General features: G+C 43.3%; 1 protein-coding gene and 1 long non-coding RNA gene across 3 annotated transcripts in view; one reads left to right on the top strand and one right to left on the bottom strand.

The window, feature by feature from the left end:
- Positions 1-15665: 15665 nt before the first annotated feature.
- LOC120500777 lies at positions 15666-24107 on the bottom strand. The gene is made up of 2 exons (XR_005627169.1): positions 24005-24107; positions 15666-16090 (listed from the first exon to the last, which is right to left on the bottom strand). It is a non-coding gene; the product is annotated as an uncharacterized LOC120500777 (long non-coding RNA).
- Positions 24108-24113: 6 nt separating this feature from the next.
- RNF19A (ring finger protein 19A, RBR E3 ubiquitin protein ligase) overlaps positions 24114-24336 on the top strand; it is a 58104-nt gene continuing 57881 nt past the window's right edge. Inside the window, exon 1 of one of the 2 annotated variants that reach the window (XM_039706181.1) lies at positions 24114-24271. The gene's annotated coding sequence lies outside the window, so the exon portion shown is untranslated. The remainder of the gene's footprint in view (positions 24272-24336) is intronic. The other variant, XM_039706180.1, reaches the window with a different exon arrangement.

The following is a 24336-nucleotide window of genomic DNA, read 5'->3' as shown; positions in this document are numbered from 1 at the left end:
CTGTGTATGTTCTGTGTGTTCTGAGCCCAGTGAAGGCAAGGGGCTCTGTGGCATTGGGTACAGACACTCAGCCTGTGGCAGGCTGGGGCCGTTGTTTCTAGCAGAGCACAGCAAGAGGTCACAAAGAAGGATGCCTCTCCTCTTTAGTATTTATCATTAGGGCTGAGGCTCTTTCAGGGATTCCCTGCCCTCCAATCTCTGACAGACTGAGCTCAAATGAGAACACAAATCTCAATGATAAGGTTGTAAAATATGCCAACAGAATGTCAGATTTGATTAAAAAGGGAGATAATAGTGATGTGATAGCTCATGGGGAGGAGACTGCTGAATCAGTTGTAAAAATGGACAATATATTAAAGGAAGCAGTAGAGCCCAAGCAGAGTGAAAAGGTTTACACTGCACAGCAAAAGGAAATCTGGGTGCTAGTGCAGGAAGCTTTACTATGATCACACCAGTCACTATGGGACGTTTGGAATATCTTCTTGGGAAATCACCATCCAAATGGTTTTGGGATAACTTCCAGAGATACCTGTGATTTCACTACATTAATATGTTGCATTAGATTCCCTGGTACACTGATTTTCAGCCTGGACTTCTATCTAGCTGAACTGTCTCTGGGTGGTGGTGGTGGTGGTGGTGGTGGGTGTCCCTAAAGAAATTAGCTCTTTAACAGTGCCTGTGCAGCCCCAAGGATACAGCAAGGACAGGAACTCCCCACGCACACCCCATTAGCAGGATCACAAGGACAGCTTCCCTATTCCTTATTACATCAGCTGCTGTGGCAGCATGCTCCAGGTCAGCCAGGAATGGCCATACAAATCCTGCCACTCACATATTTGCACAAGAAAAGGCTGAAGGCTGAGGTGGAGCAGGAAGGAAAAAGCTGGGTAGAGAGATGGTGAAGGGCAGGACAGGTGTCATAGTGCCCTTTAAGCCACCCCAAAGCACCTCAGCAGAACCAAGAGGGGATGTGGTACAGGTGAAGAGAACCTTGCCTGTACCTCAGAAGAAAGCAAGGCACAGGGAAGAGCTCCTACTTTCCTGGCTTATGGTTTCTTGCTTTTGTTTCTGAGACAGTGACCCACAGGAAGCTTCAGGCACACAACAGGCCACTTCACCCTAGTCTAGCCTTAATTTCCTTGTGTTCCAGCTTGTTATTAGGGAAAAGTTGGAGCAGGCAGACCCTGGCAGCTCAGCCTGGTGCACCCTTGGGCCCCTTGGATAGTGTGGGCATCCACAGGTACACTGTGCCCCTGGCACTCTCTTGGTGTGCTCTGCCTTTCCCTTCCAGCCACGCAGGCACCCTCCTTGTCCCAGCACAGCCATGGATCTCCAGCGAGCCAGAGCTCCCACCTTGGCCAAGCTGAAGGAATGCAGCAGAGAAAGCAAATGCTCTGCACCCGTGAGAAGGTGTTTCTGTGTGAACTGAGTGTACCAGCCTGTACTGACACACAGCCCTGGCACAAATGCACCCAGCTGTCACCTTCACACAACAAAACTCCAGACAAGCACAAGCTGGTGGTGGGAGCTGAGGCCATGGCAAGGGAACAAGTTTCTGGCCACCAAAAGCAGAAATTTGGGTTAATCTTTCATATCAATACCTCTTCCCTTTAAATTTAAAACCCCCTCTCATCTTTCTGCCTTCCTACTCTACACCAAGCATGCTTTAGCAGTACATGGTGATGTACTACTAGTGAATCAGATGAAATAACCATTTTTCTTTCACTGTCACAAAGCCCCATTTTGGGGTCACTGCATGTGTGAGATTTCCCAGGTGGTTGTGATAAGCAGCCCATGTGAACAGAAAAATAAACAGTATGGCTTTTAGATGCTACTCAAATTGCCCTGGATTGTTTCCGCAACACCTGCACGGGCCCTTAAGCAAAGCCTCTGGCTGCCTCCAAGGGAAACAAGGCATTTGATGATATCACGACAGCCAGATGCCAAGCAGAGAATTTAGAAAGTGTCAGCAAACAATACAGGAGTTGTTGGGATATTTAAAAGTGTCTCGAGCAGCTGTAGCCAGCTAGAGTACATAAAAGGGAATAGCAATTAGTTCACAGTGGTCCATACCATTGATCTAGCACACACAAACAGGAGGAGCAGGTGACTAAATGTCATGCTTATGGCTTGTACCTGAAACCCAGGTAACAGATTTCTAGTTCCTTGCCAGATGTGGCAGAAAGAAATGTGCAGTGATATACTGCAGTGGCTGTGGAGTCAGATAACTCCAATAAGAGGGGCTGTTTTCTCTAAACCACTGACAAATTAAAAGTATGGAAGAAAAGCCCAGTTTCAAATCAGTTGCTTCCCTGCTATTGTTAATTTACACATTTAGCTGATTTATTTCTAATTGGTGGTATGTTATATAAATCCCTCTTACCTGAAATCAGATTTCTACAGGTTCTTCCATCCACTCCTGCTCTTAAAGCCAACAGGAGTTTTGTTGATGGTCAGGAGAACTAGCTCCAGTGCAGACCCTGGTCATAAGAACCAGTGTACAGACAGCAGGAGGGTGAAGGCGTGTACATGGGAAAGCCTTGTACCTCCCTCACACATGTGCTCTAGCAGAAGGCACAGAAAGGGGCACATTTAGAGGGCAGTCCCATGTCTGGGTTTGGCAGGGATGCTGGGCTTGCTTCTTTGGTAGGAACCAAATGCCCGCAGATGATGTGTTGTACAGCAATATATCTGCCCAGGGTAGAGAAAAAGGGCTAGAAGGGGCTCCTGGGAGCATCAGACTGAGCTCTTGACTGCCACAAACACTTCATCTTAATTCCCAGTGTGAATTTTCAGACAGGACAAGAGGAGATATTCTCACCTTCCCCTTGCACCCCAGCCCCATGACACTGCATGCCACATGGTGGCCAAGCTGTTCAGCCCCCCTGCCTGTGTGTGTGAGCTGCTTTCTCACTGTGCATCTGCTTGTCAGAGCCCCTGAGGTTATCATGTGTCCCTGAAAAGCCTTTGGATGGCCTGGCAGTCTTGTTCCCCAGCCTTGAGCACTGAGCTGTGCAGGGAAAGAAGGCCATACACCTTAGAGCTACATCTGTTGGTCTTGATCTGCCCCCTGACCCCTTCCAAAACCCCTGAGTTGACAGTTTCCTAGAGCAGACCCCCCACTTCCCACCCCTGACAGCCTGCCCCATGCCAAGGGCTCTGCCCTCCCTCCTCTCCTGTGTGCCACACCCGAGCCTCTCGCTCCTTCTCATCCCTGGTTGCTCACACAGGCACCTGCACACTCCCTCCCCAGACATCTGCTGCACTTCCAGACATCTGCCTTCCCCATCCCTGAGGAGCATTTGGCTGCAGCACCAGCTCCATAGCCCACAGGTGACCCAAAAGAGGCAAGCAGAGAGCAAACCCTGTGACACTGATACCTACACCTCCCTCTCTTTGCTTTTACTGTCAAATGGGACTCAAAGGTACCAGAAAGGTGCAGGCATGAGATATCACCCACATACAGCTCACATCTCTTCTGTGAACTACAAGCAGAAAAACTTATGGGGTGGTTATGGGCAGCTCCCAGAAACAGCCTTGGTGTTTTTCTTCAGCTGGCACTGCACCACAGGTAGTCCTTCAAGGCTGGGAACACCTGGCAGAGAGCAGACACCAGAGCCACACAGCCCATGGAAAAAAAAAAAAAACAGCCCAAAGGCTTTAAAGGGGACAAATTTCTTACAAACCATACTTTTCCTGCAGTACCAACAAACTGTGCTCAAGAAATGTACCTCTTCTTTTAGAAAAATTCACCTGACTTGCTCCTTCTCTTGAGCAATGTTTTCGAGCCCAAAGTGAATGCAAACAGATGTGAGGATGTCAGAGGCTGTGAAAAACTGGAAAATCTTTATGGGAAATGGCAGCCCCAAAGAAATACACCCCAGACAGACTTGGAAACTTAGTTATGGTGAGGAATAGTGTCAAGGGGGATGACTTTAATGAAATATCCAGCCAGCTCACCTGTTCTGCAGCTCTCAGTGCTCCTGCTACCTTCAGAAGGGCCAGTGCTCCTGATCCTCCCTGCCTGGCTACCAAAACCTGCACTGCTTGTCTCAGGATACAGCCTGGGATTTTTGTTTTATCATTCTGTAGTGCAATGACAATGTAATATTTAAGAGGCATATGAAATTAAATGTGGTCTCAAACTAGGTCTTCTCGTGAGTGGTGCACAAGGTGCATTATTCATTTTCATATTTAATTCATTCCAAAACTCCATTTGTGGGGCCTGTTGATGTGTGCTGGCCTGAAGCAGCACAGAATCAGTGTTTCTCACCACAGAATGTATGGGGACCCACACCACATCATGGAGAGCTTTCTTCTGCTTGGTTGTGTTGAGCATAACTACAGAAGCTGATATGTGGATTCAGATGGCTCAGTGACTTGGGCTGTGATCTGCAGTTAAAGGTGGCTTGCTGCTCTCTGGGCTCATTTTTCAGAACTTCTGAGCATCAAACAGCTTCAGAAGCTAAGCTTTGAAATTATAACTACTATTTGGTGATGGATATTGTGAAAAAATAAGTATATCTCAAATTGTGTCCCCCAAGTTTTTTTATTTTTTCTTTACTCTATCTCAGTTGTGCCAAATCAAAACTACACTGCCTTGGTCTAGCTCAGTTTGGCATTAGCTGTGGTTATCACGCCCACAGAAGAGTGGAAACAACCATTTCTTTCCAGTAGCAGTGTTTGAACAGCATGCAGCAACTAGGATGTAAATTCACCCATGGAACAGTCAGGGGAAAACCAATTTTGCATCACTGCTCAGTAAGTCAGAACCACACATTTCCAACACTGACTGAGGTGATAAAAAGCTAAAACCAGAATATATGATCAGGTAATTAGCAGTATGCAAAGGGGCATTTAGGGATTGAATTAAAGTGGCAAAGGACTCTCTGGTCCTGGTCTTTCCAATCTCTGTCTGCTTGAGCTTGCAGCCTTAATGTTCTTTGAACACAGATTTTGAGTTATAGATTAATATCTGTGTGTGATTCTGTGATTTATATTACATGATTACCCTCATTTCCCCCTGAAGACAAGATGCACCAGTACAGGCATAGCATCTGACCCACAAAGCTTACAGTCTAAGGAGACCAGTACAGGAGGAAGGGAATAAAGGGGGAATAAAGGAGAAATAAAACTTAAACACGTATGGTTGTGTGTGTATACATGCACACACACATACACAAGAGTGCATCTCTGTATTTATGTTACATCTGTACTGATTGAAATGCTCAGCATTTTTAATGTTTGTATATCCATAGAGTATTTGCAGAACTATATAAGTGTATATGCACATCTGTGCATATATATATATATATATATATATATATATGTGTGTGTGTGTGTGTCTTGCATATGGAAGGGAGCACTGCCTTTCCAGCTGCCTTGCAGCCTGGATCACATACAGTGGCTGGTTTTCCTGCTGCTGTCATGGCATCAGCAAGCTGTGAGAGGCATACCAACAACAAGGTTTCTTCAAGGATGTGCTCCATGCATAGCGTGCAGTGATACTGCAAAAATGTTTGTGAAAAGAATGGGAAAAAATTTGAAAGCTTCTAGGAAATTATATTTCTAATTAGATTTGGCTGAAAGAAGAAGCATTTAAATGGGAAATTATTTTTTAATTTCTTATATTTACTTGTCTTTTGCAGACATTGCTCATTTTGTTTACTCAGTTTGAAGAAGAGAAAGCAAAACCTGATATTTTTACTTTCCAAAATTATTTGTGTGTGCATCACATGAAAATTGGGATTTAATATATGAGTTTTAACATAAGAAAACCCTTTTTCACTGTGAGGGTGATTGAGCATTGGTGCAGGGAGGTTGTAGAGTGCCCATCCTTGCAGATATTCAAAAGCCATCTGGACACAGTCGTGGGCAACCAGCTCAAAGTGAGCCTGAGCAGGGGTTTGGACTAGGCAGCCTCCAGAGGTCCCTGCCAGCCTCACCCTCTGTGATTCTGTTCATTTGAGCTAAATATGTGAATTTGATTATTTAGATTTTTTTCATTTATATAACGTTATTTACTGTCCTCTATCTGCAAATGGCAAAAGTGGTACTCAGTAGTTTTCAGTTATTTTTCAGTCATTAAACCCTAAATGTTTTCCAGTAGAAATACAGCTTTATCTCCAGTAAAATGAAACCTAATCACTGGGAGTTTAATTTTCTTACTCATGGTTTACTGAGTCTCCTGGCCCTGGGTCAGTGAATCCCAGCAGGGCTCCAAAGGCTGCAATAATCTAATTGTTATCTTTATTAACTATTATTTTCTTGGAAGGACTTTGAGCTCTATAAGGCACGTTCAAATACCTACCTAGTGAGTAATAGTAATCATACCTGAGTATTGAGACACATGGCGCTGCTCCCATCCTTAGGGTACTAATAGAGATGCCCTGTAAATATCTGTGGGCTGTTCTTGGAAGGAAACCAAGGAAACCTGAAGGAAATGCCTGTCGGTCTCACCCACAGCAGCCCTGGCTTCTAACCCCTGGTAGTGTCTGTTTCTGGAGTTCCACTAAATCATTTTTGAAGCAGGCAATTACCTATTTTAACTAACCTTACCAAAATGAACACAACTCTTACAAGAGTGCCAAACATCTCAGGAAATCCATGCAAATACTCTTTTGCCTTCTTGAAAGCCTGCTTGTGCTGTTGCAGACTAACAAATCAAAGTGCCTGCAGTGGTGACTAATGTCTCCCTTGAAGAAAAAGACTGGTTTCTGTGATCTGCTGCACTTAGCAAACCTGCCTTTCTTCATTCTCACCAGTGTAAATAAAGACACATTTAACTGAAATCAGTGGTTATAGCAGTGGCAAACTGGGGTACAGTAGGACTGGGTTCAGGCCCATGGTGCTGCATTTACAGTTGTTGACAAGTGTGCATATCACAGGCCAACCACTCAGCTTTCAAAAATACTGGGAAGCCTTGACATAGTGTATTACATCTGTACCAGCTGAAGTCTGTTCTGTGGAATGACCCTCCTCATCCTGGCCCAAAAGGTAAAGGAAGAGAAAAAGAAAAACTCCCTTATTCTGTTATTAGTTAGCATTCTTTTTCTACATATTAATAGCACTCCAAATGCCCACCCTTCCTCCAGGCCTGCTGTGAAGGGAAGAGTGAAAGAGGAATGACTTTTCAGTGGAGGAAATGAGTGGACCAATGAATTAAGGAGACAACACCTTCCAAAACATGGGGAAAGACAAGAAGGGACGGCTGAGAGGAGGCAATCACTCACATTCCTCATGTCTCTGAGAGTCTTTGTGAGTCTCTGTTTTTCATTCAAACTCATTTCACAGTTGTATTCAGTTGCTGCAGCCTTCACACAGACTGACACGAGCAAAATTGTCCATCAGTGTTACAAATGGCCCAGCTCTTACCCTGTGGCTGTCTGCTGTGACACAGATTTGTATTAACCCTGGCTGCCTGGAACACAGAGCTCAGAGTCTCTTCTTGAGCACCTTGCCTTAAGTCTGAACTTAAAAGCAGGGGTGTTTTTTCCCCTATTTCTGACAGAATATACTTGAAACACATGCACTGAACTCAGGAAATTTCTATTACTTTATATTCCTTGATAAAGGCTCTTCCAAAAAAAGTGCCTGTATGTGTTGCTGTGTTTGCTAGAGGCACAGTGGTAAACGGGTACTCTGTGTCCTTTTAGTTGGCATTAAGATTGTAATGAATCATTGATAAAGCTAATAATGTACTCAGTTTAATCTAATATTACAGCACAGTAGCTGCACCCAGTGCTTGCAGCACAGGAATATACAAAAGTAATTAATTTTACACTACTGCTGCTAACTGCAATTGAACCTCTCCAGGTCATAAAAGTTTGCTAAAGCAAGTGATGAAAATGATCACTGTAGACTGAGCAGGGGTTGAGTTTTAAAGAGCAGAGCCAGATTCAATGGCACAAACAAAAGAGGATAATTGTATCTCATATACATCTGCTGTATCCCAAGCAGCCCATAAAAAAGCTATTGACAGCTACTTTTGAAACTGAGCTACATGGGAGCTCACTTCAGGTGGGAATCATTGCTTCCCAAGCCTTTCCTGGAGCATGATGGATGTTTACTTTACAAGCACATTCATTTCATTTGCAAAGTAAGAATAGATAATATGGGCCCAAAGTAATCATAGCCCTGAAGCCAGCCCCTTTGTTGGTATGTACCATAATAGCTCCTTGATGGGAGTCATGCAGTCATGGGCCAGGTGAAGCTCTGATCCACTCCCTGAAATTACAAACTAAGCATTGTCTTTTAAATTAGCATTAAAAAAAAAACCAACAACTTAGATCAGAGTATTATATTCCAGCTTACTATACATTTAAGTAGTATCCATAGTCAGAAAATTATCATCTGGTATCATATCCTGCTGAGGTGGAAAAATTTAGTTGGACTCACTCCTCTGGCAGCAAAAGTCAGAACCAAATTAAACCCAAATTTATGCTGGTCTGTGGATCATCACAGGCCAAGACATTCACAAGGGAATTTACTGCTTCCTCACCAGCAACAATGCTGCATTTTCTGCTTCTTCAGAAACTGAACTGTTAGCAACATCATAAGAAGCAGGGTGGGATAGGAAAAGAGAGGAGAGGACAGGACAAGGACATATTACTGGCTTGAGCTTGCAATGCCAACAGACTCAGTCTTCTGCCACATGTAATTCTTCTGGAAATGTTTCCATCTCAGAGACTACCATCATGCTATCCATCTGCCAGGCTCACTCTCTGGACTGATCAAGGAAACATCAGCTCAAGCCTCCAGCCGCCCTCTGAGGGAAACCATCCTCTTCCTGCCCAAATGCCCAGCATGCCCTATCTTCAAAGGAAAATCAAACAGATGGTGTTGACCAAACAGGAATTTATTGGGCAGGAGAGCTGAAGAGCAGAAAAAGCTCCCCAAAGTCATTCCAGAGCCCCAGATGAAGAGCTTGTCTCTTGGTGGAGGTTTGTTTGGCCAGATAGCCACTGTCCCCCCTGCTCAGGGTGGGCTAACCAGGGATGCCCTCCTCCTTAGCCCCTGCAAACTGCTCTGCTTCCACTGGTGCCTTTCTGCACCAACTCAGCAATGAGCAGGGATGGCAGCAATTCCCCCTTCCTGGTCCCTTCCCTTGTCCATGATTTCTTCACCTCAAGATGAAAAAAGCAGGTAGTGTTGTTACTCACCCTACTCATGTGGGGTTGGTTTGCCCACAGTTTCATAACAAATGGGTGTATTTCACATCAGGTTATGACATGGCTACTCTTCTTCCTCACACTACCAGGACTAGGACAAGTCAGATGTGGTGGGACAGAGCTGGGCATCAGGTCCTAGCAAAGCCAGCAGTCCCCAAAAGCTCAGGTTCCTGCATCATGTTTAGCAGCAGTTCTAATGAAGCAGGAGAGCTCAGTGGAAAAAAACATCCAAAGACAGATATAAACATTAACAGAGATGGAACAACACGAGGAAACAAGAGCAATGTAGCCAACTGAAATAACACTGAATGTTGGAAAACTGCTATCAATCTAGGAGATAGCCTGTCAGAGCTGAAAAACAGGGCTTTGGCACAGGGTTTGCCACCTCTTGATTTGAGCTTTACAGCTAATCTGTTTCATTTTACCAGTTTTATGTACCTTGTCCAGCTGGATGCAGTTTTACAGAGGAAGTTCACTGTGTTGATGAACAATAAGGTGAGTTTTGTCGAAAACACAACTCCTCTGGCAGTATGTTGAGTTTTATGGTGATAGTCACTTCAGAGTGTTATTTTGAGCATTCTTCTGGGAACACTTTATCACCAGGACCATTTGGTTAAACAGAGAAGATTATTACAACTACTCAGTGTTGCTTTTTAACAGTAAAAGTTTCTATAGAGTCACCATTTTATCTCTCAAGTTGCCATAAATTTCCATCAGCTACTTTCCTCTTTCACTAGAGATCTATGATGATAACAACAATAACAGGTCATAAACAATTATGAAAGGTCCTAGCAAACTCATTTTTATTCAGAAGGATGGGACCTACTTTGACTATTGTCCCTTCTGTTCACAAATCCCTTCATCAATTGAAGTCTCTTCAGTTCATGTGCTCATTTTCTTGCCACTTGTTCTGGCTTTCTTCAACTGCCCTTTAGTTTTGCACAGTGGAGATTAAAAGGCAAAAAAAGAATAATGAAGAAAAAAGACCCAATTGCTTGAGATGATTTTTCTGCTTGGTGGGAACGTCTGTGTCTTCAAGGAGACCAATTAACATTCTCATCATCTCTCTGGACCTAATCTAAATATGAATAAAATATCAAACTCTTCTTAAAATTGTTCTTTGTTCTTCTTACCATACTGAAATTAACTTTTTGACACGATGCCTGGCAGAACTTCTATGGAAAAGGCACAATTCCTTCCCCTCCACATTTGCATAATAAAATGCACTTGCATGTGTAACTGGGCAGTGCTACTGTAAGAACAGACACCTGTCTTTCCAAAAAAATCCCAACCCTCACATGTAACCATTCAGAACTGTCCCAAAGTTTGGGGAGTTTGGATATCCAGATTATGACACATCATTTATAACTATACAGCACCACATCTTTTAATTTGCTTAAAGAAAGAAGATTATACTAAGCACTGAACATCTCATGGAAAGATGAAAATCTTGTATATGGGAACATTTGCAAGGTTCTTGCTCATTTCTGGCTAATTATGGTCATTTCCACAAGTAATTACCCAAATTGCTCTTGCAATCAATGTAATTGTGCTAAGTTGTTTAAAAATCAGCTTCATTAGATTTTTGTCTGGTAAAATGTACAGTTTTTCAAAACCTAAATTTTGATCTTGTATTAGATGTCAACAGGCCTTCAAAAGCAAATAGGCTTTATTTTGTCTTCCTTCTTCCTTTCTCGCATGTTGGTGTGAGATTTTTTACATTCATTATAGAATAACCATAGTCAGGAAATTTACTATAACCTCTTGTAAAAAACTAATAAGTGTGTCTGCAAGTTATTGTATGGTTCTCTTTCATTTTCAAAACCCTAAGATCTCTAGTCTTTATGGTTCTGGAATTAAAAGAATATTTCAAAATGTGAATATTGAGTGTTTAGGTAATTCTACCCTGGGTCTGTGGTGGGCTGAAATAACAAACAGTCACACAATAAGCAGAGCTGTTCACTGACTCCTGCTGCACCCACACACCCACACTTTGGAGGAAGAGAGCAATGTGCCAGGAGCATGCTCCCTCCCAGCAGTTTCAATTGCATTCTGTCTAGGATATAATACACCACCACCTCTCCCTCTCTGACCCCACATCTCTCCCTGGCAATCCTCCTGCTGCTTTCATTTCCTTTCCAAATGGTTCCCCTTTACTCAGCCATTTACAAGGGGAGGCTGGAACTGCAGTAAGGTGTCCTCTATGTCCTTCACTGCAGCTAGGACTGTTTCATAGGATCTGCTCCTCCTGTTAGCGAGCATTTGGACTGGCATCATGAGCATCTGCTGCTCAGGAACTGTGAGAAGTTGGGCTTGTGCTCTGGAGAGAGAATGGTGCTGGGGTGAGAGGGAAGAGCAGCGCTGAGAGGAGGCTGAGGCTGCCCCAGCACAGCTCCAGTGATGCATCAGGAGGACGTTGCCCCTTCAGAGGTACTTTTAACCTCACTGGCATCCTCTGTGGTGGGAAAGCCAGCTCTGTGTCAGCTTAGCAGCCCTGGGTTACACCAGAGGTGGTAATTGTCAGAAGGGTACAGTAAATGCCATGCTGAGTGTGAACATCCACTGGTACTCCTCTGCAATCCTCCGTCTGGAGCATACTTAGTCACATCATGCTTTCTTTTGGAATAAAAGCTATTTGCTCATCAGTAGTAGTTACATGAGTCTCTCTTCTCTTTTATTTTAGCTAAAATAAATTTATTGTAACCCTAAGGACATACCGGGGTCACTATTTGTGAAGACAGATATGGAGAGAATTTCATTATATAGGACCTTGAATTTGGTATGGAACAGCAACTGGGCAGCAGGAAAGAGGCTGTAGTATGAAAGGGGCTTCTCCCTTCTTCCTCTGAGCTTCAGTGCTCAGAGGTGAGGGGACTATGAGGAGGCAGAGCCCAGGCAGGCCCTCAGAAGCCTGTGTGTGGAGGCAGGCTGAACCTCAGCACTCCAGCCTGCAGCAGTCACTTGGGTGCTAAGGCAGGATTGACCAAAGTCTTCTTCTGGAAAAAGTAAATTACAAGCCCTAAGCACAGGTTCAATACATTTTTCTCTTACCTGAAGATCTCTTATTTTCCATTCCTCTCTTTCATTGTAGAGGAGATTATGTCAGAGTCATCTGTAACAGCTGCACTGTGAAATACCTCAGTCACATGGCTTTAAACAACCCAGAGGGGAAAAAACCCCAAAACCCCAGTTCTTTAAATAAAGATACATGTATTCTTGTGACATTTACATACAATTGCAATTTTCAAGGGAACCAAACACTCATTACTACACAGTTCTTCAGAGGCCAAACCTGACCTTTAGTCAGAACAAATTCCCATTTGGCTAGGCTTATTCATACAGCCTACAGTTCTGTTTGAATTCTACATTGACTGAGAAAATTTCAAGCTGGACTGGAGAAGTAATTAGATTGAGAGTAGGACTATTTAAAAAGCCTGCATTGGCAGAGCAATGGGATAAGATCCTTAGCCTCAAAAGCTGAGGTTCTTATCCTACATGTACATTCCAGGGATCTAGATTTGGAGGACAGGTACTTTAGAATAGTGAATTGTAACTGTAGGGAGGAAGATGAAAAATTCTGCCTCCCCTGCTTCCAGAATTGTAGAAATCATATTTTCTCTGGTATACATTCACATAATGTCCCTGGGGCAGCATTACTTCTGTGGAATACCATTTCCCCCCTGCTTTTACTAGAAGCTAGCAGCTGGAAAACATGAGAAGCCAGCAACACAAGTCTGTGGGGACCACCAGGCAGCTCTCCATAGGTCACAGTAGGAAATTTCTAGGCAGATTGAAAATAATTGGTCTCACCATTGTTCTGTGCACTGACACTGAGACATCATCTTTAGTTTTGGCAGGAAAAATATTTAGTAAGTATTACATGTGCTAAGTTATGGTGGGTTTTTTTCTGAATTTTTCCTATTAATAGTTTAAAGGCAGGTACAAACAAGAGGCAAAAGAAAGTTCACAGCATGTAGTGTTTCAGCTGTACTGAAGTCTTGGCCTTTTGGATAAGATATTAGTAAGCATGATTACTCCACTGAAAAACAAGAAGGGACAGGAAAAACCTGCAAAACACCAAGAGAAAATAATCTCATTAAATTGGAAGGTACATAAGAGTTGGGAAAGTGAGAAAGCTGCAGAGAACTAGGAGTGCATGGCAGGGCTGTGCTCCAGCAAGCTCTGGCCAAGCCAGTTGGAAAAGCTCACCATATTTCCCAAAGGAAAGTAAAGGTCATCAACACTCTCCAACAAGCCTATCTGTGCATATGAAAGAAGGGAAGAAAGAGTTTTCTTCCATGTAACTATTTTTAAACTGCCTTTCATTTACCTGGCTATAGAGAATGACACTAGGATTAGATAAATGCCAATGATCAGTTTTATTTATTGGTAAAAAACTTCACCTATTGAAGCATTATAATGTGAAGATATCGATAGGCAGTAGGGATAAAGAAACTTTGAAAAGGAAAATGCCCAGAAGATATACCTAGGTGCTTCTCTGTAGCAATATGAGCACCAGTCAGTTTGGACACCCAAAGATTTGCCTAATTCCTGTTAAAACATTACACATGGTTTTCTTGTTGCCCTGCTACTTAATTCTATATGCAAACTATTGTGACTATTTCTGTGACATTGGTATATAAATACCTTATATTCTGCCAGTATCCATTTCAGTTTCAGGAAACTTAATATTTAGATATATTTGATTATTTTTCTTGCAATTAAACTAACTCAACAGGCTTAATTGCTCAACTTGATTAAGCTCAACTCTATTTGTGGCATAGAACTTCTCTATTTTCTCCAACATAGAACATACTTTAGTGAAGTTCCACTTGCCCTTAACTTCCCTTTTCTATAGATAACAGTCTATTTTCTCTGAGCATTCTGCTTAAATTGATTTCTCAACTGAATGCAGTGTTTTGCCGTCTTCCTCAGAATTCTGCAACACTGTTAAGATGGCCAGAACTGACAGCCTCATTGCTCTTATGTGTCCATGTGTAAAACAGAACACTAGATTTTGCAACAAAAATATATATTCAAATTACAGATTCACTGGCATCATGTCTTCATAGAGTGCTAAAACAATCTCCTACAGTCTATATTCAGTGTTTCTATTTATGAAACTTGTATTTTGCTTAGCAGTTAGACAAAAAGAAAGCAGGCCATCATGGGCACGGCGTTGAGAGGGTGTTAACTCTCTCCTCTCTGGACTTTTCCTAATTTATAAGTATTGGGGGTGATTCTATGAAAACATGAAAATGACAGCTCAGTATGGTGCAAAAACCTATGATCTTGTACTTTCTCATTCTACTTATTCTAACCCTCCCTTAGTCCTGACATACTTTAAGCCCACATGGGGCCCTCTCAATGGCTGTACAAGTTCTGTGGCTTGACCCTTACACATCTCTGGTACTGCTGAAGCACTAAATCAAGGTTTCCTATGGAATAAAGAGGAATAAAAACTACCAACTAGCTAGCCAACATCTCTGCACAAAAAAAAAAAATTCCTTGCCAAGAGGTTCCCTCACTGCTTCCCTCCAGTTGCCTGTTGTGATTTGGCTGATGGACTCCTCCAGCTGTGGAAAAACTGGTTTAAGGGTCTGAGAAATGGGGTAAGAGTCTATTTGCAAATTAAACTATGTAAACTATCATCACTGATTAATCATAGCACTTTGCTTTTAAGTATGAGCATTTATTATATCAAATAATTCTGTAAGAATCATCACCTAGATTTTCAGTAATGCTATGGAGGAAGGAAAAAAATAACATTTGATATCTTTTCTGATCTTTGGCTACTTTGAGGACAGAATTCATCTTACCTAACCTTAACTATTCAATGGTAAGGCTGAACCTAAGATCATAATCTGTGCTTTCTCTACACTGAAAGAAGAAAGGCAGATGAAGCCAGAATATGATTCATACAGCTTCTTCAGAGACTAGCTCACATGAGGCTACAGTATGTCACACAAAAATTACCTGCCTAAAATGTTTACACTAACCTATGTCTTCAGTATCACAATATAAACTGTTTAAGGATCTCCAGTCTCCAAAACACTATGGTACATCCTTCATGTCCTAATTGCAGGTGGTCAGGCTCCAAGTTTTGTCATACCATGGTAAGGAAAAAACTTTAAAAAATTAGTCTTCACATGTAACAGATTATATTAACTCAGTTTGTGAGACTTGTTTTTCCTTTTTTGTCAGGAAAACTTAAATAAGCAGCATCCCTCCAAACCTTTGATAACTATATGAAACTCACTTTTGGGATGGGGAGGTGTTTCACTCCTGTCAATTGCAAGCTAGAAAAATCTGAATGGTGACACTAGTTTCTAAATTCTAGCAGCACACAGAAAGAAATTTCACATGAGAAAGCAATCAAATCAGAGCAATTGGAAAATTGCAAGCAGTGAAAATATTGTCCCAATAAATGTCGAATCCTGAAAAAAGAAAAAAAATACAGAAAGCAAACAGGAGAAGGCAAAGAATCCAAAGATCTCATAAAAATAAATTTATTGTCATTTTGTCTTCCCCTTAAGCAGTGATAATGTTTCCATGTAACCAAGCAATACAGTTGTCACGACGCAGGTGTGGAATCAGAAGGAGTGTGTCATGAGATTGCTGCTGTCAAGCTGTAATTCAGCACCATGAAAAGGATTTCCACTGATGTCACTGCAGTATCTGTCCTCATGACTGAAGTAACCACCCCACTGAGCGCTGTCTCCAGGAGCAGGCAACACCAGAGGCTTCAGAGGAAGCACTCTCCTGTGAAGACTGAATACTTGTGTGGAGGTGCATCGTCCTCCCTGGCCAGTGGTCAGCAGAGTGCATCATTTGCCTGTTGCCTTCTTCAGCTCTGTACTTGCATGGATTTCTCATTGATCATAAACTCATCCAACCTTTTGGATATGTCAGCTAAGTACCTGGGTGCAATAATGAATTCCAGTCAGCAATAACTCCGGACTCTATATTTCATGGCCCAGACCTGACAGATAAGTAAGTGGTGAAATGGGATGACCTAAAGCCTAAAACATACAGCCTGGGCATGGCAGAGAGACTTCCACATAAACAGAGATCTCTGTTGCCTGTTACTGTTGCAGGGAATAATTTTGTACAAAATCCCATAACCTCAGTATTCTCTAGGGAAGTGAAGGGGGGAAAAAACATCACGCAGCAGTGGAAAGACTAGGATCACAAGACCTTGACCAGCTCAGGGTCAGCACTAATGCTGCAACAACACAGAGCACTTCACAGCCTGGGAGGCTGGTGAGCTGTTGTTCTTCACCAAGCTCCATGCTTGCACAGCCAGCTGGACCCAAGCAGAACTGGCTCAAATGCATCGACACCCCTTGCTTTACAGATAAAACCCCCAGCAACATCAGAGAGACTGCCCACTGAGCATTATGGATGTCCTTTTGTTGCTTCAAGCAGACACCTGGACTAGCTCAGTGGTTAAACTTCATCAAAACTTGAAACAAACAAACAAACAAACAAAAAAACCAAACAAACCACCAACAAAAAAACCACCAAAAAACAAAGAAACAAACCAAACAAAACAAACAAACAAACAAAACAACAAAAAACAAAAAACCCCAACAAAAACAACAACAAACTAAACAAGTTTCCATACCAAATGTCAATTCTAACCCTTTAGGGATAAAAGTGGGGCAGAAACACCTTCCATAAAGTGATGAATAGCACTGCAGTCTCCAGGGAGGACTCACTTCTGCAGGTTTTGTAGTAGAGTGCATCTGCAGTATGTGTAGGATTAGGAATGGTATCTGAAGCAGAAAATGATCTCCCAAAAGGCAGGTGAAACCCTAACCCTTCCTTCTAATCATCCAGACTTTGTGACTCATTACCCTTGGGTGAGAGGAAATCTCTGTCCGTATATCTTGGCCAGAATTGAGAGCAGGGGCACAGAGAGTGTAGTATAAGGTGTCATGTGTTTAGTTGATCTAATGCAAAAATAGAAAGGAATCAAGGGAAAAAACCCTGTGAAGACAAGCCAAGGGGGAAAAAAGGAAAAAAAGGAAGCAACACCAACACACAAGCACCTTCTGTAGAACTTGAGGCAGACGCAGTCCTCAGAGGAGCCAAATCCTCTGATTCCTGACTTGATTACTTTGGGACAGTAAGCAAACTCTAGAATGAAAATAAAAAGGCTTGTTCTGGTTCCAGGAATTAACAAGTATGGCCTCAAACATATGTTAGATATATTTTAAATAAATTTTGTTTTCTTTGAGGAGAGGCACAGCTGGCACACCATCCAATAGCTGCAGCACTCCTCTTGTAGCACGGCAGAGGTGAAGCCAGATGGAGTACCAGCTCCTGGGGACCTTGTTGGGCAGCAGGGAGAAGAAAACACATCACAGCATTTTCATCACTTCAACATCAATGCAAATGCACATAGAGACCTCCATGTAAGACCTTGAGGGGAAACCATATAAGGAGCAGCTGAGGTCACTTGCTCTGCTCAGGCTGGAGAAGAGGACACTGAGGGGAGACCTCACTGCAGATTCAACTTCCTTGTGAGGGGCAGACACTGATCTCATCTGTGTGGTCCCAGTGACAAGACTCAACAGAATGGCCTGAAACTGTGTCAGGGGAGGTTTAGGTTGGATATTATAGAAAGGCTCTTCACCCAGAGGGTGGTTGGGCACTGGAGCAGGCTCCCCAGGGCAGTGGTCACAGCATCAGCCTGACACGTTCAAGAAGTGTTTGGACAATGCTCTTGGGCACATGGTGTGATTCTTCTTTGGATGCTTCAGGTACTTCTCTTGCATGAGGAAAGGACATTTGAGACCTGCAGTTCTCTTTTGGTCACATTGCATCATGGTCAACCTAGGCATGTCCTGTATGCTGCCCCATAAACCAAAACCAGTATTTAGATCTCTCTGTCAAAGATTTAGTTATGTACCATCCCTGGGTAAACTCACAGCACTGCAGTCACTGTCCTCTCTGTGTGATGCAAAAGAGGCTTGAAGTCTTGGAAACTGTAAGAGAGAGCATTGGAACTGGATGCTCCTGACCACAGGAAATTGTTGTTATTAACTTGTGTCTGGAGTCAGCTTCATGCAAGGAAGCAAGAGTTTCACACTTCTGGAAGGCCTGGTTCTGGCTAGCCTGAGGAAACAGAGACAACAGAGGAGACTTCTGGGCAAGAGGTAAAGGCCAGAATTGCTGCTTTATGAGGGTCATGCTGAGAGCAGTCACATCATAAATACATACTGGCAGTAAACTTGCCAGTGGTGTTGGCAGAGAGGAAGACATGGTGACGATGCTCATGGCAAAACAGCCATCCCAGTGCATAGAGGAGAGCAGCACAGTTGTAGTTGTTGTAGTTGTACTTGTAGGATTCACCTGCCAATGCTGAGGAGAACCAGGCTGCATCAGAGTGCTCTGCTCGTGTCCTCTGCCCTTGGCAGTGGCTGGGGCTGCAGAATGTGTTACTAAATGTGGGAACTGCCAGACAATCTGGCAGAGCTGTATTTGCAGCTCCCCACACACAGCAAGCAACTCTCTCCTATGGCTCACCTGCCTGGTGAGGCCAGCAGGGATGACAGACTTCTGAAAAGCTCTCTGCACAGAGGTCCTGTGTCCTACTGCTGCTCACTGTTAGCTCTCACAGCTATTGTATGAGAAAATGTGTTCCCTAAGCAGGAACCACTAAGGCAACCACTCCTCACCACCCCTGTCCTTTTCATCCACCAATCCAACTGCACACACCAGTGCTCCTGGACAGAGCTCTGCTTGTGTGAGCACTCCCTGTCCAGCTGAGAAGGACACCTTGCTCACTGTCTTTGTCCAACGCGTGCTCATGCTGGCCATGTAACATCTGGCATGACCACATGTGACAGCATGTGACTATGGGTTGTGTCTTTGCATGCCTGCCCAGAATCCCTTCCTTCTGCTGTCCAGCCCAGCAGCTGGCAGGCACCCTGGCTGCAAACACATGCTGTCTTCAGGTCCACTGGCCTCCTGGCCATGGACTTGAGGCAGGTCAGCAGACACTGGAAGGTGCTCTTGAGGAGAAACACTCTGCTTCTGCACGTCCCACAGGCAGTTGACTGAGGCCCCCCCATTGTCACATAGATGGTTTGTATTTTTAAATGCCTGTGGTACTTAACTGTGACATGGGGACAGGCAGAGAGAGAGAAGGCCACAAAAGCCTGCTGCGACACATTTGGAGATCCCAACAGCAGAGCGTGGCCAGTGTGCATTCAAGTAGGGCCCCTGTGAGCCCTTCCCTCACCAGCCTCCCCAGTCCCAGTTTATTTGTGAGAGAACCTGTAGATACACTGCAGATGAGCCACACCATGAATAATAATTAGGCAGTAATGGGATGGGACTTTGGGGTACGGTCAGTGTGTCACCATGAAAATATGGAGGAGCTGTTTGTGACTCAAAGGACAGCTAAATCTGAGCAGGTACTTGCCCTTCTTCTCAGGGAAGGTCAAGTGTAAATGCTCCCTGGCTCTGACAAAGATGTATATGCTGCTTGAAGGACCCATTTGAGACCAATTTTAGAAAAAGTATGTCTTCCCTGAGCAGGGTTATTTCCACCACGACTTTCATCTCTTCACATCTCTTCATCATGATGAAAAAGTTATTTAAAAAACCCTAAAGCATTTTTACCTTTATGCAACATTTCCCCCCCATCCCACTGTTCTCACACTTAAACCAGCAAAAACATTCTTGCTCAAGCTTTCCAGAAACAATTTCACCTTTGGGCAGAGAATAAGCACATAAATTCTGAACCCAGAAAAACAGAAATTTCAGGCTGTTCTGACTAAAAGAGTAGGAAAGCTCAGGAGACTAGAATGGAAACAGTGTTGTGCAACAGAAATTACAGTCTGCTGCTTCTTGCAGTATAACTCTTACTTGACTTTCATTTGGTTTTCAAACAAATTGAAGTTCCTTGAGGATACTGACAGTAATAGACAACAGGCCTTTAAAAATGGCTAACTCCAAGAAAATACACAGGTATCACTTTTGCAGCCTGCAACTCCTTACCTGCAGAGCTTAAATACTACATCTAGGAATAGAGTTTTAGGCATTTGAGAAATTTTAAGGTCATATAGTAGTCTTTTGCAGACTTCTGGAGTCTTGTAAGTTGAGTGACATCTTATATGTGTTTAGGAACACTTTCTGGGTTCAGGCACTCAGATTTTTATTTTTATTCACTGCCATAGTGGCTGGAAATAAACCTAAATAAATTTTATTTAATTAAACAGATTTTCTTTCTTGCAATAGGCATGTTCTAGGAACTGCACTATATATTATCAGTTTTCTACTTTTACTTTTTCTTTATTGACTACTACAGAAACTGATTAGATCAGATGATGTAATTCTAAGATATCTGAGATGTTTGAAATGGCTATGGAAGCCTTTATCTTTAATGTTCTATGACATGCCAAAAAATTTGGAAAGTTCTCAGCTTGCACATTATTTACTGGTATCTTTCCACTTTGTAACTTGGATCAGTGAGATTGCATCTATATTAGATAGCTCTATTTGTCACTAATCCATTATCCTAGCCTTGCCATCATGGTACACAGGTATTATTATTATTTTTTTTTTTAATCTACTGCACTCAGTACAATTTGTGACAATCAGTGCATGGCAAATAATCTTTCACATTGAGCAAAGAGAAACCTGATGGTATTCAACACTTATTCCTGTTCGGTGCATTTTGTCTCTTAGCTGTATTTATATATAATATTTATCAGTTATACAGTGGTATTTATAAATATTTTCTATTTTTACATGTCTGATTTCCATTTTGCTATCCATGTGCATTGCAGATATTTTAATTCATCAAAGGCTTTTATCCTCTCTCCTCTGGTTGCAAGTCAGAATGCATTTCCATACTACATTTTTTCCAGAGGCAAAATTGATCTGGACAGTTCTCTTCCTTCCCTATGCCACTTGTTCCTGCTGCCACATCAATCTTCTGCAATGCTTTTTGTGCAAATGCAGCCATCTGTGGGGCAATACTGTAGGACAGATCAGTAAAATCAGGGATGCTAAAAATAAAGTCTCCAGGAAAAAAATAAATTGGCAAGACAGCTGAGCTGGAAAACATAGGAGAGTGGTGAATCTTCCAACAACGGGTGTTCTTCAGAACAAGATGAAAGCAAGATCAAGGACACAAATGTGCGTGTCAAAAGGGGAAGGGTTGAGGACAGGTTTTTCCCTAAAATGACGGGCTGGAGACCAGATGATGACAGAGCCTGCAGGAAACATGAAAATACCTAACAAAAAAATAGAGTTTGACTTTGCCAATTTCATATTGAAGATGATGGTTGAATATTCAGATAAAAGATTTCAAAGGGAGACTCAGTTGTGGGATCAGAGACATGAAAACATTTACCCATCATATTTGATACTCTTCCAATATGACTTGAAAGAAAAGACCACCAACACATGAAATGCTGGCCCGAGGTGCTGATTTTACACTACCATATGAGACAACAGTGTTTCATATGTAAATATTGAAATTACACTGAGGCCAGCAGTCCAGATAAGCAGAGATGATGGGAAGGATACACAAAATTGAGATGTAGTTGTCTATCTCATACCCTTTTCTCCATTCCTTACCACCAAGAAGAAAAGCACTTTCCTTCCTCAGCCCTCTGTGCTCACCTGTCTTCATGTTGATATGATTTTTACCCTTCCATGTTTGGCAGCATGTTGTGTGTGCTTATGCCTCCTTAGAACACACCAGATGCTTTGCTGGGAGGGCAGTATTTTTGTATTGTGATATAGTACTTTGTACTTTTCTGCCAGCAACTGAATTAAATATTTACAAAGGTTAAATCCTAGATGTTCTTCAAAAAGTGTTTTGGAAAGACAGGCTAGTTAGCATTCTTAAACCTTGTATGCCTCACCAAATGCAGAGTGCATAAGGTACTTCCTCTCTGCTCAAGAGTTTGAGCAGCCCCTGCTTTTCCTTAATACCTCTTTGCCATCCTGTTCTATAATAATAAGTTAGCAAACAAGCAAACAAATGTATCTTCCTCACATACCAAAATAAACAACTGCCAGTTTTGGTGTACAGCTTGTGCAGAAAAGAGTTTCTTTAAATAAACAACTGCCAGTTTTGGTGTACAGAGAGCTTGTGGTGTTCAGCTTGTGCAGAAAAGAGTTTTTTCCTTCCCTATGCTTAGTGTGTTTTGTTAATTGACTATTTTGAATACTTCTGACGAAAAGCACCTACTTGGCTGCAGGCTCTCTACCACCAAGCTCTCAGCAGGGTGGCTGGCTGGAGGTTTGCTTTGTCCCTCATCAGCTTCAAGGAGAAACAAACCATCTCACCACCACAGTGACTGCTCAGTGTCCCAGTGCAGAATTTTAAAACACCAGGGTTCTGCTCCCCTCCTATTCTCCAGCATTAGCCAAGATATTTCAGAACATTTGTACTGATTTGCTGAATCCCTCTGGACATTTAGAAAGTAATATATTACTGAACTGCTTTGCTGGCTGCTTTTTGTTTTATTGGTAGCTGCACATTTGAGCTGGTAAAAGGGTTTGCTGTTGCAAAATTTGTTCACTAACCTACCATGCTATTCTATCTGTTAATAATTTTTTTTCTGTCTTCATTTTCTACCCCTCACGCACCTCCATTCTTGTATTTTTCTCATTTTATGAGCTAATTCCCTTTCTCTAATTTCCTTTTTCTGTATCAAATCCCATACATAACAAAGCATCCAAGATTTTACTCTGCAAGTTGTTGTATGTAATAAACTTCAGTATATCTTATCCAGCTGAACACAATGGCACCACTCACACGCCCTAAGTGACACGTACATGTTTGCAGTACTGGAGCCTGAGCAACTCACCTAGCCACTGGCTTTTACAAGCCAAGAGGGAACTACCGTGGTTTGCACACAACATGCCAAAATTCCAGTATAATCTCGTTGGTGTTACCCTTATTTTCCACTTCCCCTCCCTGTTTGTTGTAACTGCCTATTCTGTCATTTCAGATTAAGTATCTCATCACGGAGCCACTTGTATTTACTTTTAATTTGATGTACTGGAAGTAGTGCTATTGACTTAAACGGAACTATGCACATAAATAAAGGTAAGTATACGTGCAAGCCTTTCACTGATGGTACATTGCAAATCCCACAGGAAAAACATGGTACATTTTATTCATTTTACTATCTTTGCACATGTTAATGCAGGCTGGGTGATTAATAACTTCTTCCAGAGTAAGTTTTCAGGTTTCATACCAGCTTAATGGAAGAACCACTAGTCATAAGCACAGGATCAGCTCCAGTTCCACAGAATTCTGAGACGACAGTGTGAATGATTAACTAGGGGTTTAAAAAAGCACACTATTGAAATCCAATGTAATAATAATGTAGGCAGAGGATTCTGAACATGCCAGAGGGGATTGTGGCCAGGAGTGGAGGTCAGGAGCAGCGAGCCGGCTGGGGGAGAGGGCGGTAGCTACGACAGGGCTGCAGAGGGAGGGAATCCCGCGGAAGACCGCATGAAGGTCGGTGGCAAAAGGAGACGGAGGACCCGAGCTCAGGGCCGGGTGAGCGATGCAGGCGGGCCGGAGGCTGACCGCAGCCAAATGCACAACAGGGCCATGCCGCCAGGAAGGGATGGGCGCCTGGGGGCAAATTCTGAGGCGGCTGTTGTTTCAGATGGCAAAGGGGGCAAAAAGAAGGTAAATGTTGCAGCACGGAAACCGGGTTTTGTCATTTTGGCAAGTGAATCAGCGCTCAGCAGCACGACCTATCGAAACGCCCCAATGATTCATTCTTCGCCTCGCACTTTTGCATTTCCATGGGTGTGAAGCCCACATGCATATAACGCTGTACCTTGTGCTGCAGCTGGCAGCGCTGCGGCGTCCCCCGCCGCGGGGGCAGAGACGCCGCGCCCACCCCGCGGGCTCCGAGCATCGCCCGCCCCGGCCCCGCGTCGCCCCGCCCCGCCCCGGCCGGGCGGTGCCGCCCCCTCCGTTCCTGACTCGCACTCACTCACACACACACATAGACACACACACAGACACACGCACGGAGGCGCTTCCTGCGCGGCGCCGGGCTCGGGCGGGCGGAGCAGCGCCGCTTCCTCCCGCCGGCTCTCAGGTACCGGGGGTGGCTCCGCGGCGGGGCGGGGGGCGCCGAGGGGCCCGGCGGTGGCGGCGTGCCCC

Source organism: Passer montanus, unplaced genomic scaffold (assembly GCF_014805655.1).
Source record: "Passer montanus isolate IOZ18808 unplaced genomic scaffold, ASM1480565v1 scaffold19, whole genome shotgun sequence".
In the NCBI taxonomy this organism is placed as follows: Eukaryota; Metazoa; Chordata; class Aves; order Passeriformes; family Passeridae; genus Passer; species Passer montanus.
The sequence above is the reverse complement of the archived record's forward strand: the minus strand, read 5'-3'. Positions and strand labels throughout refer to the sequence as shown.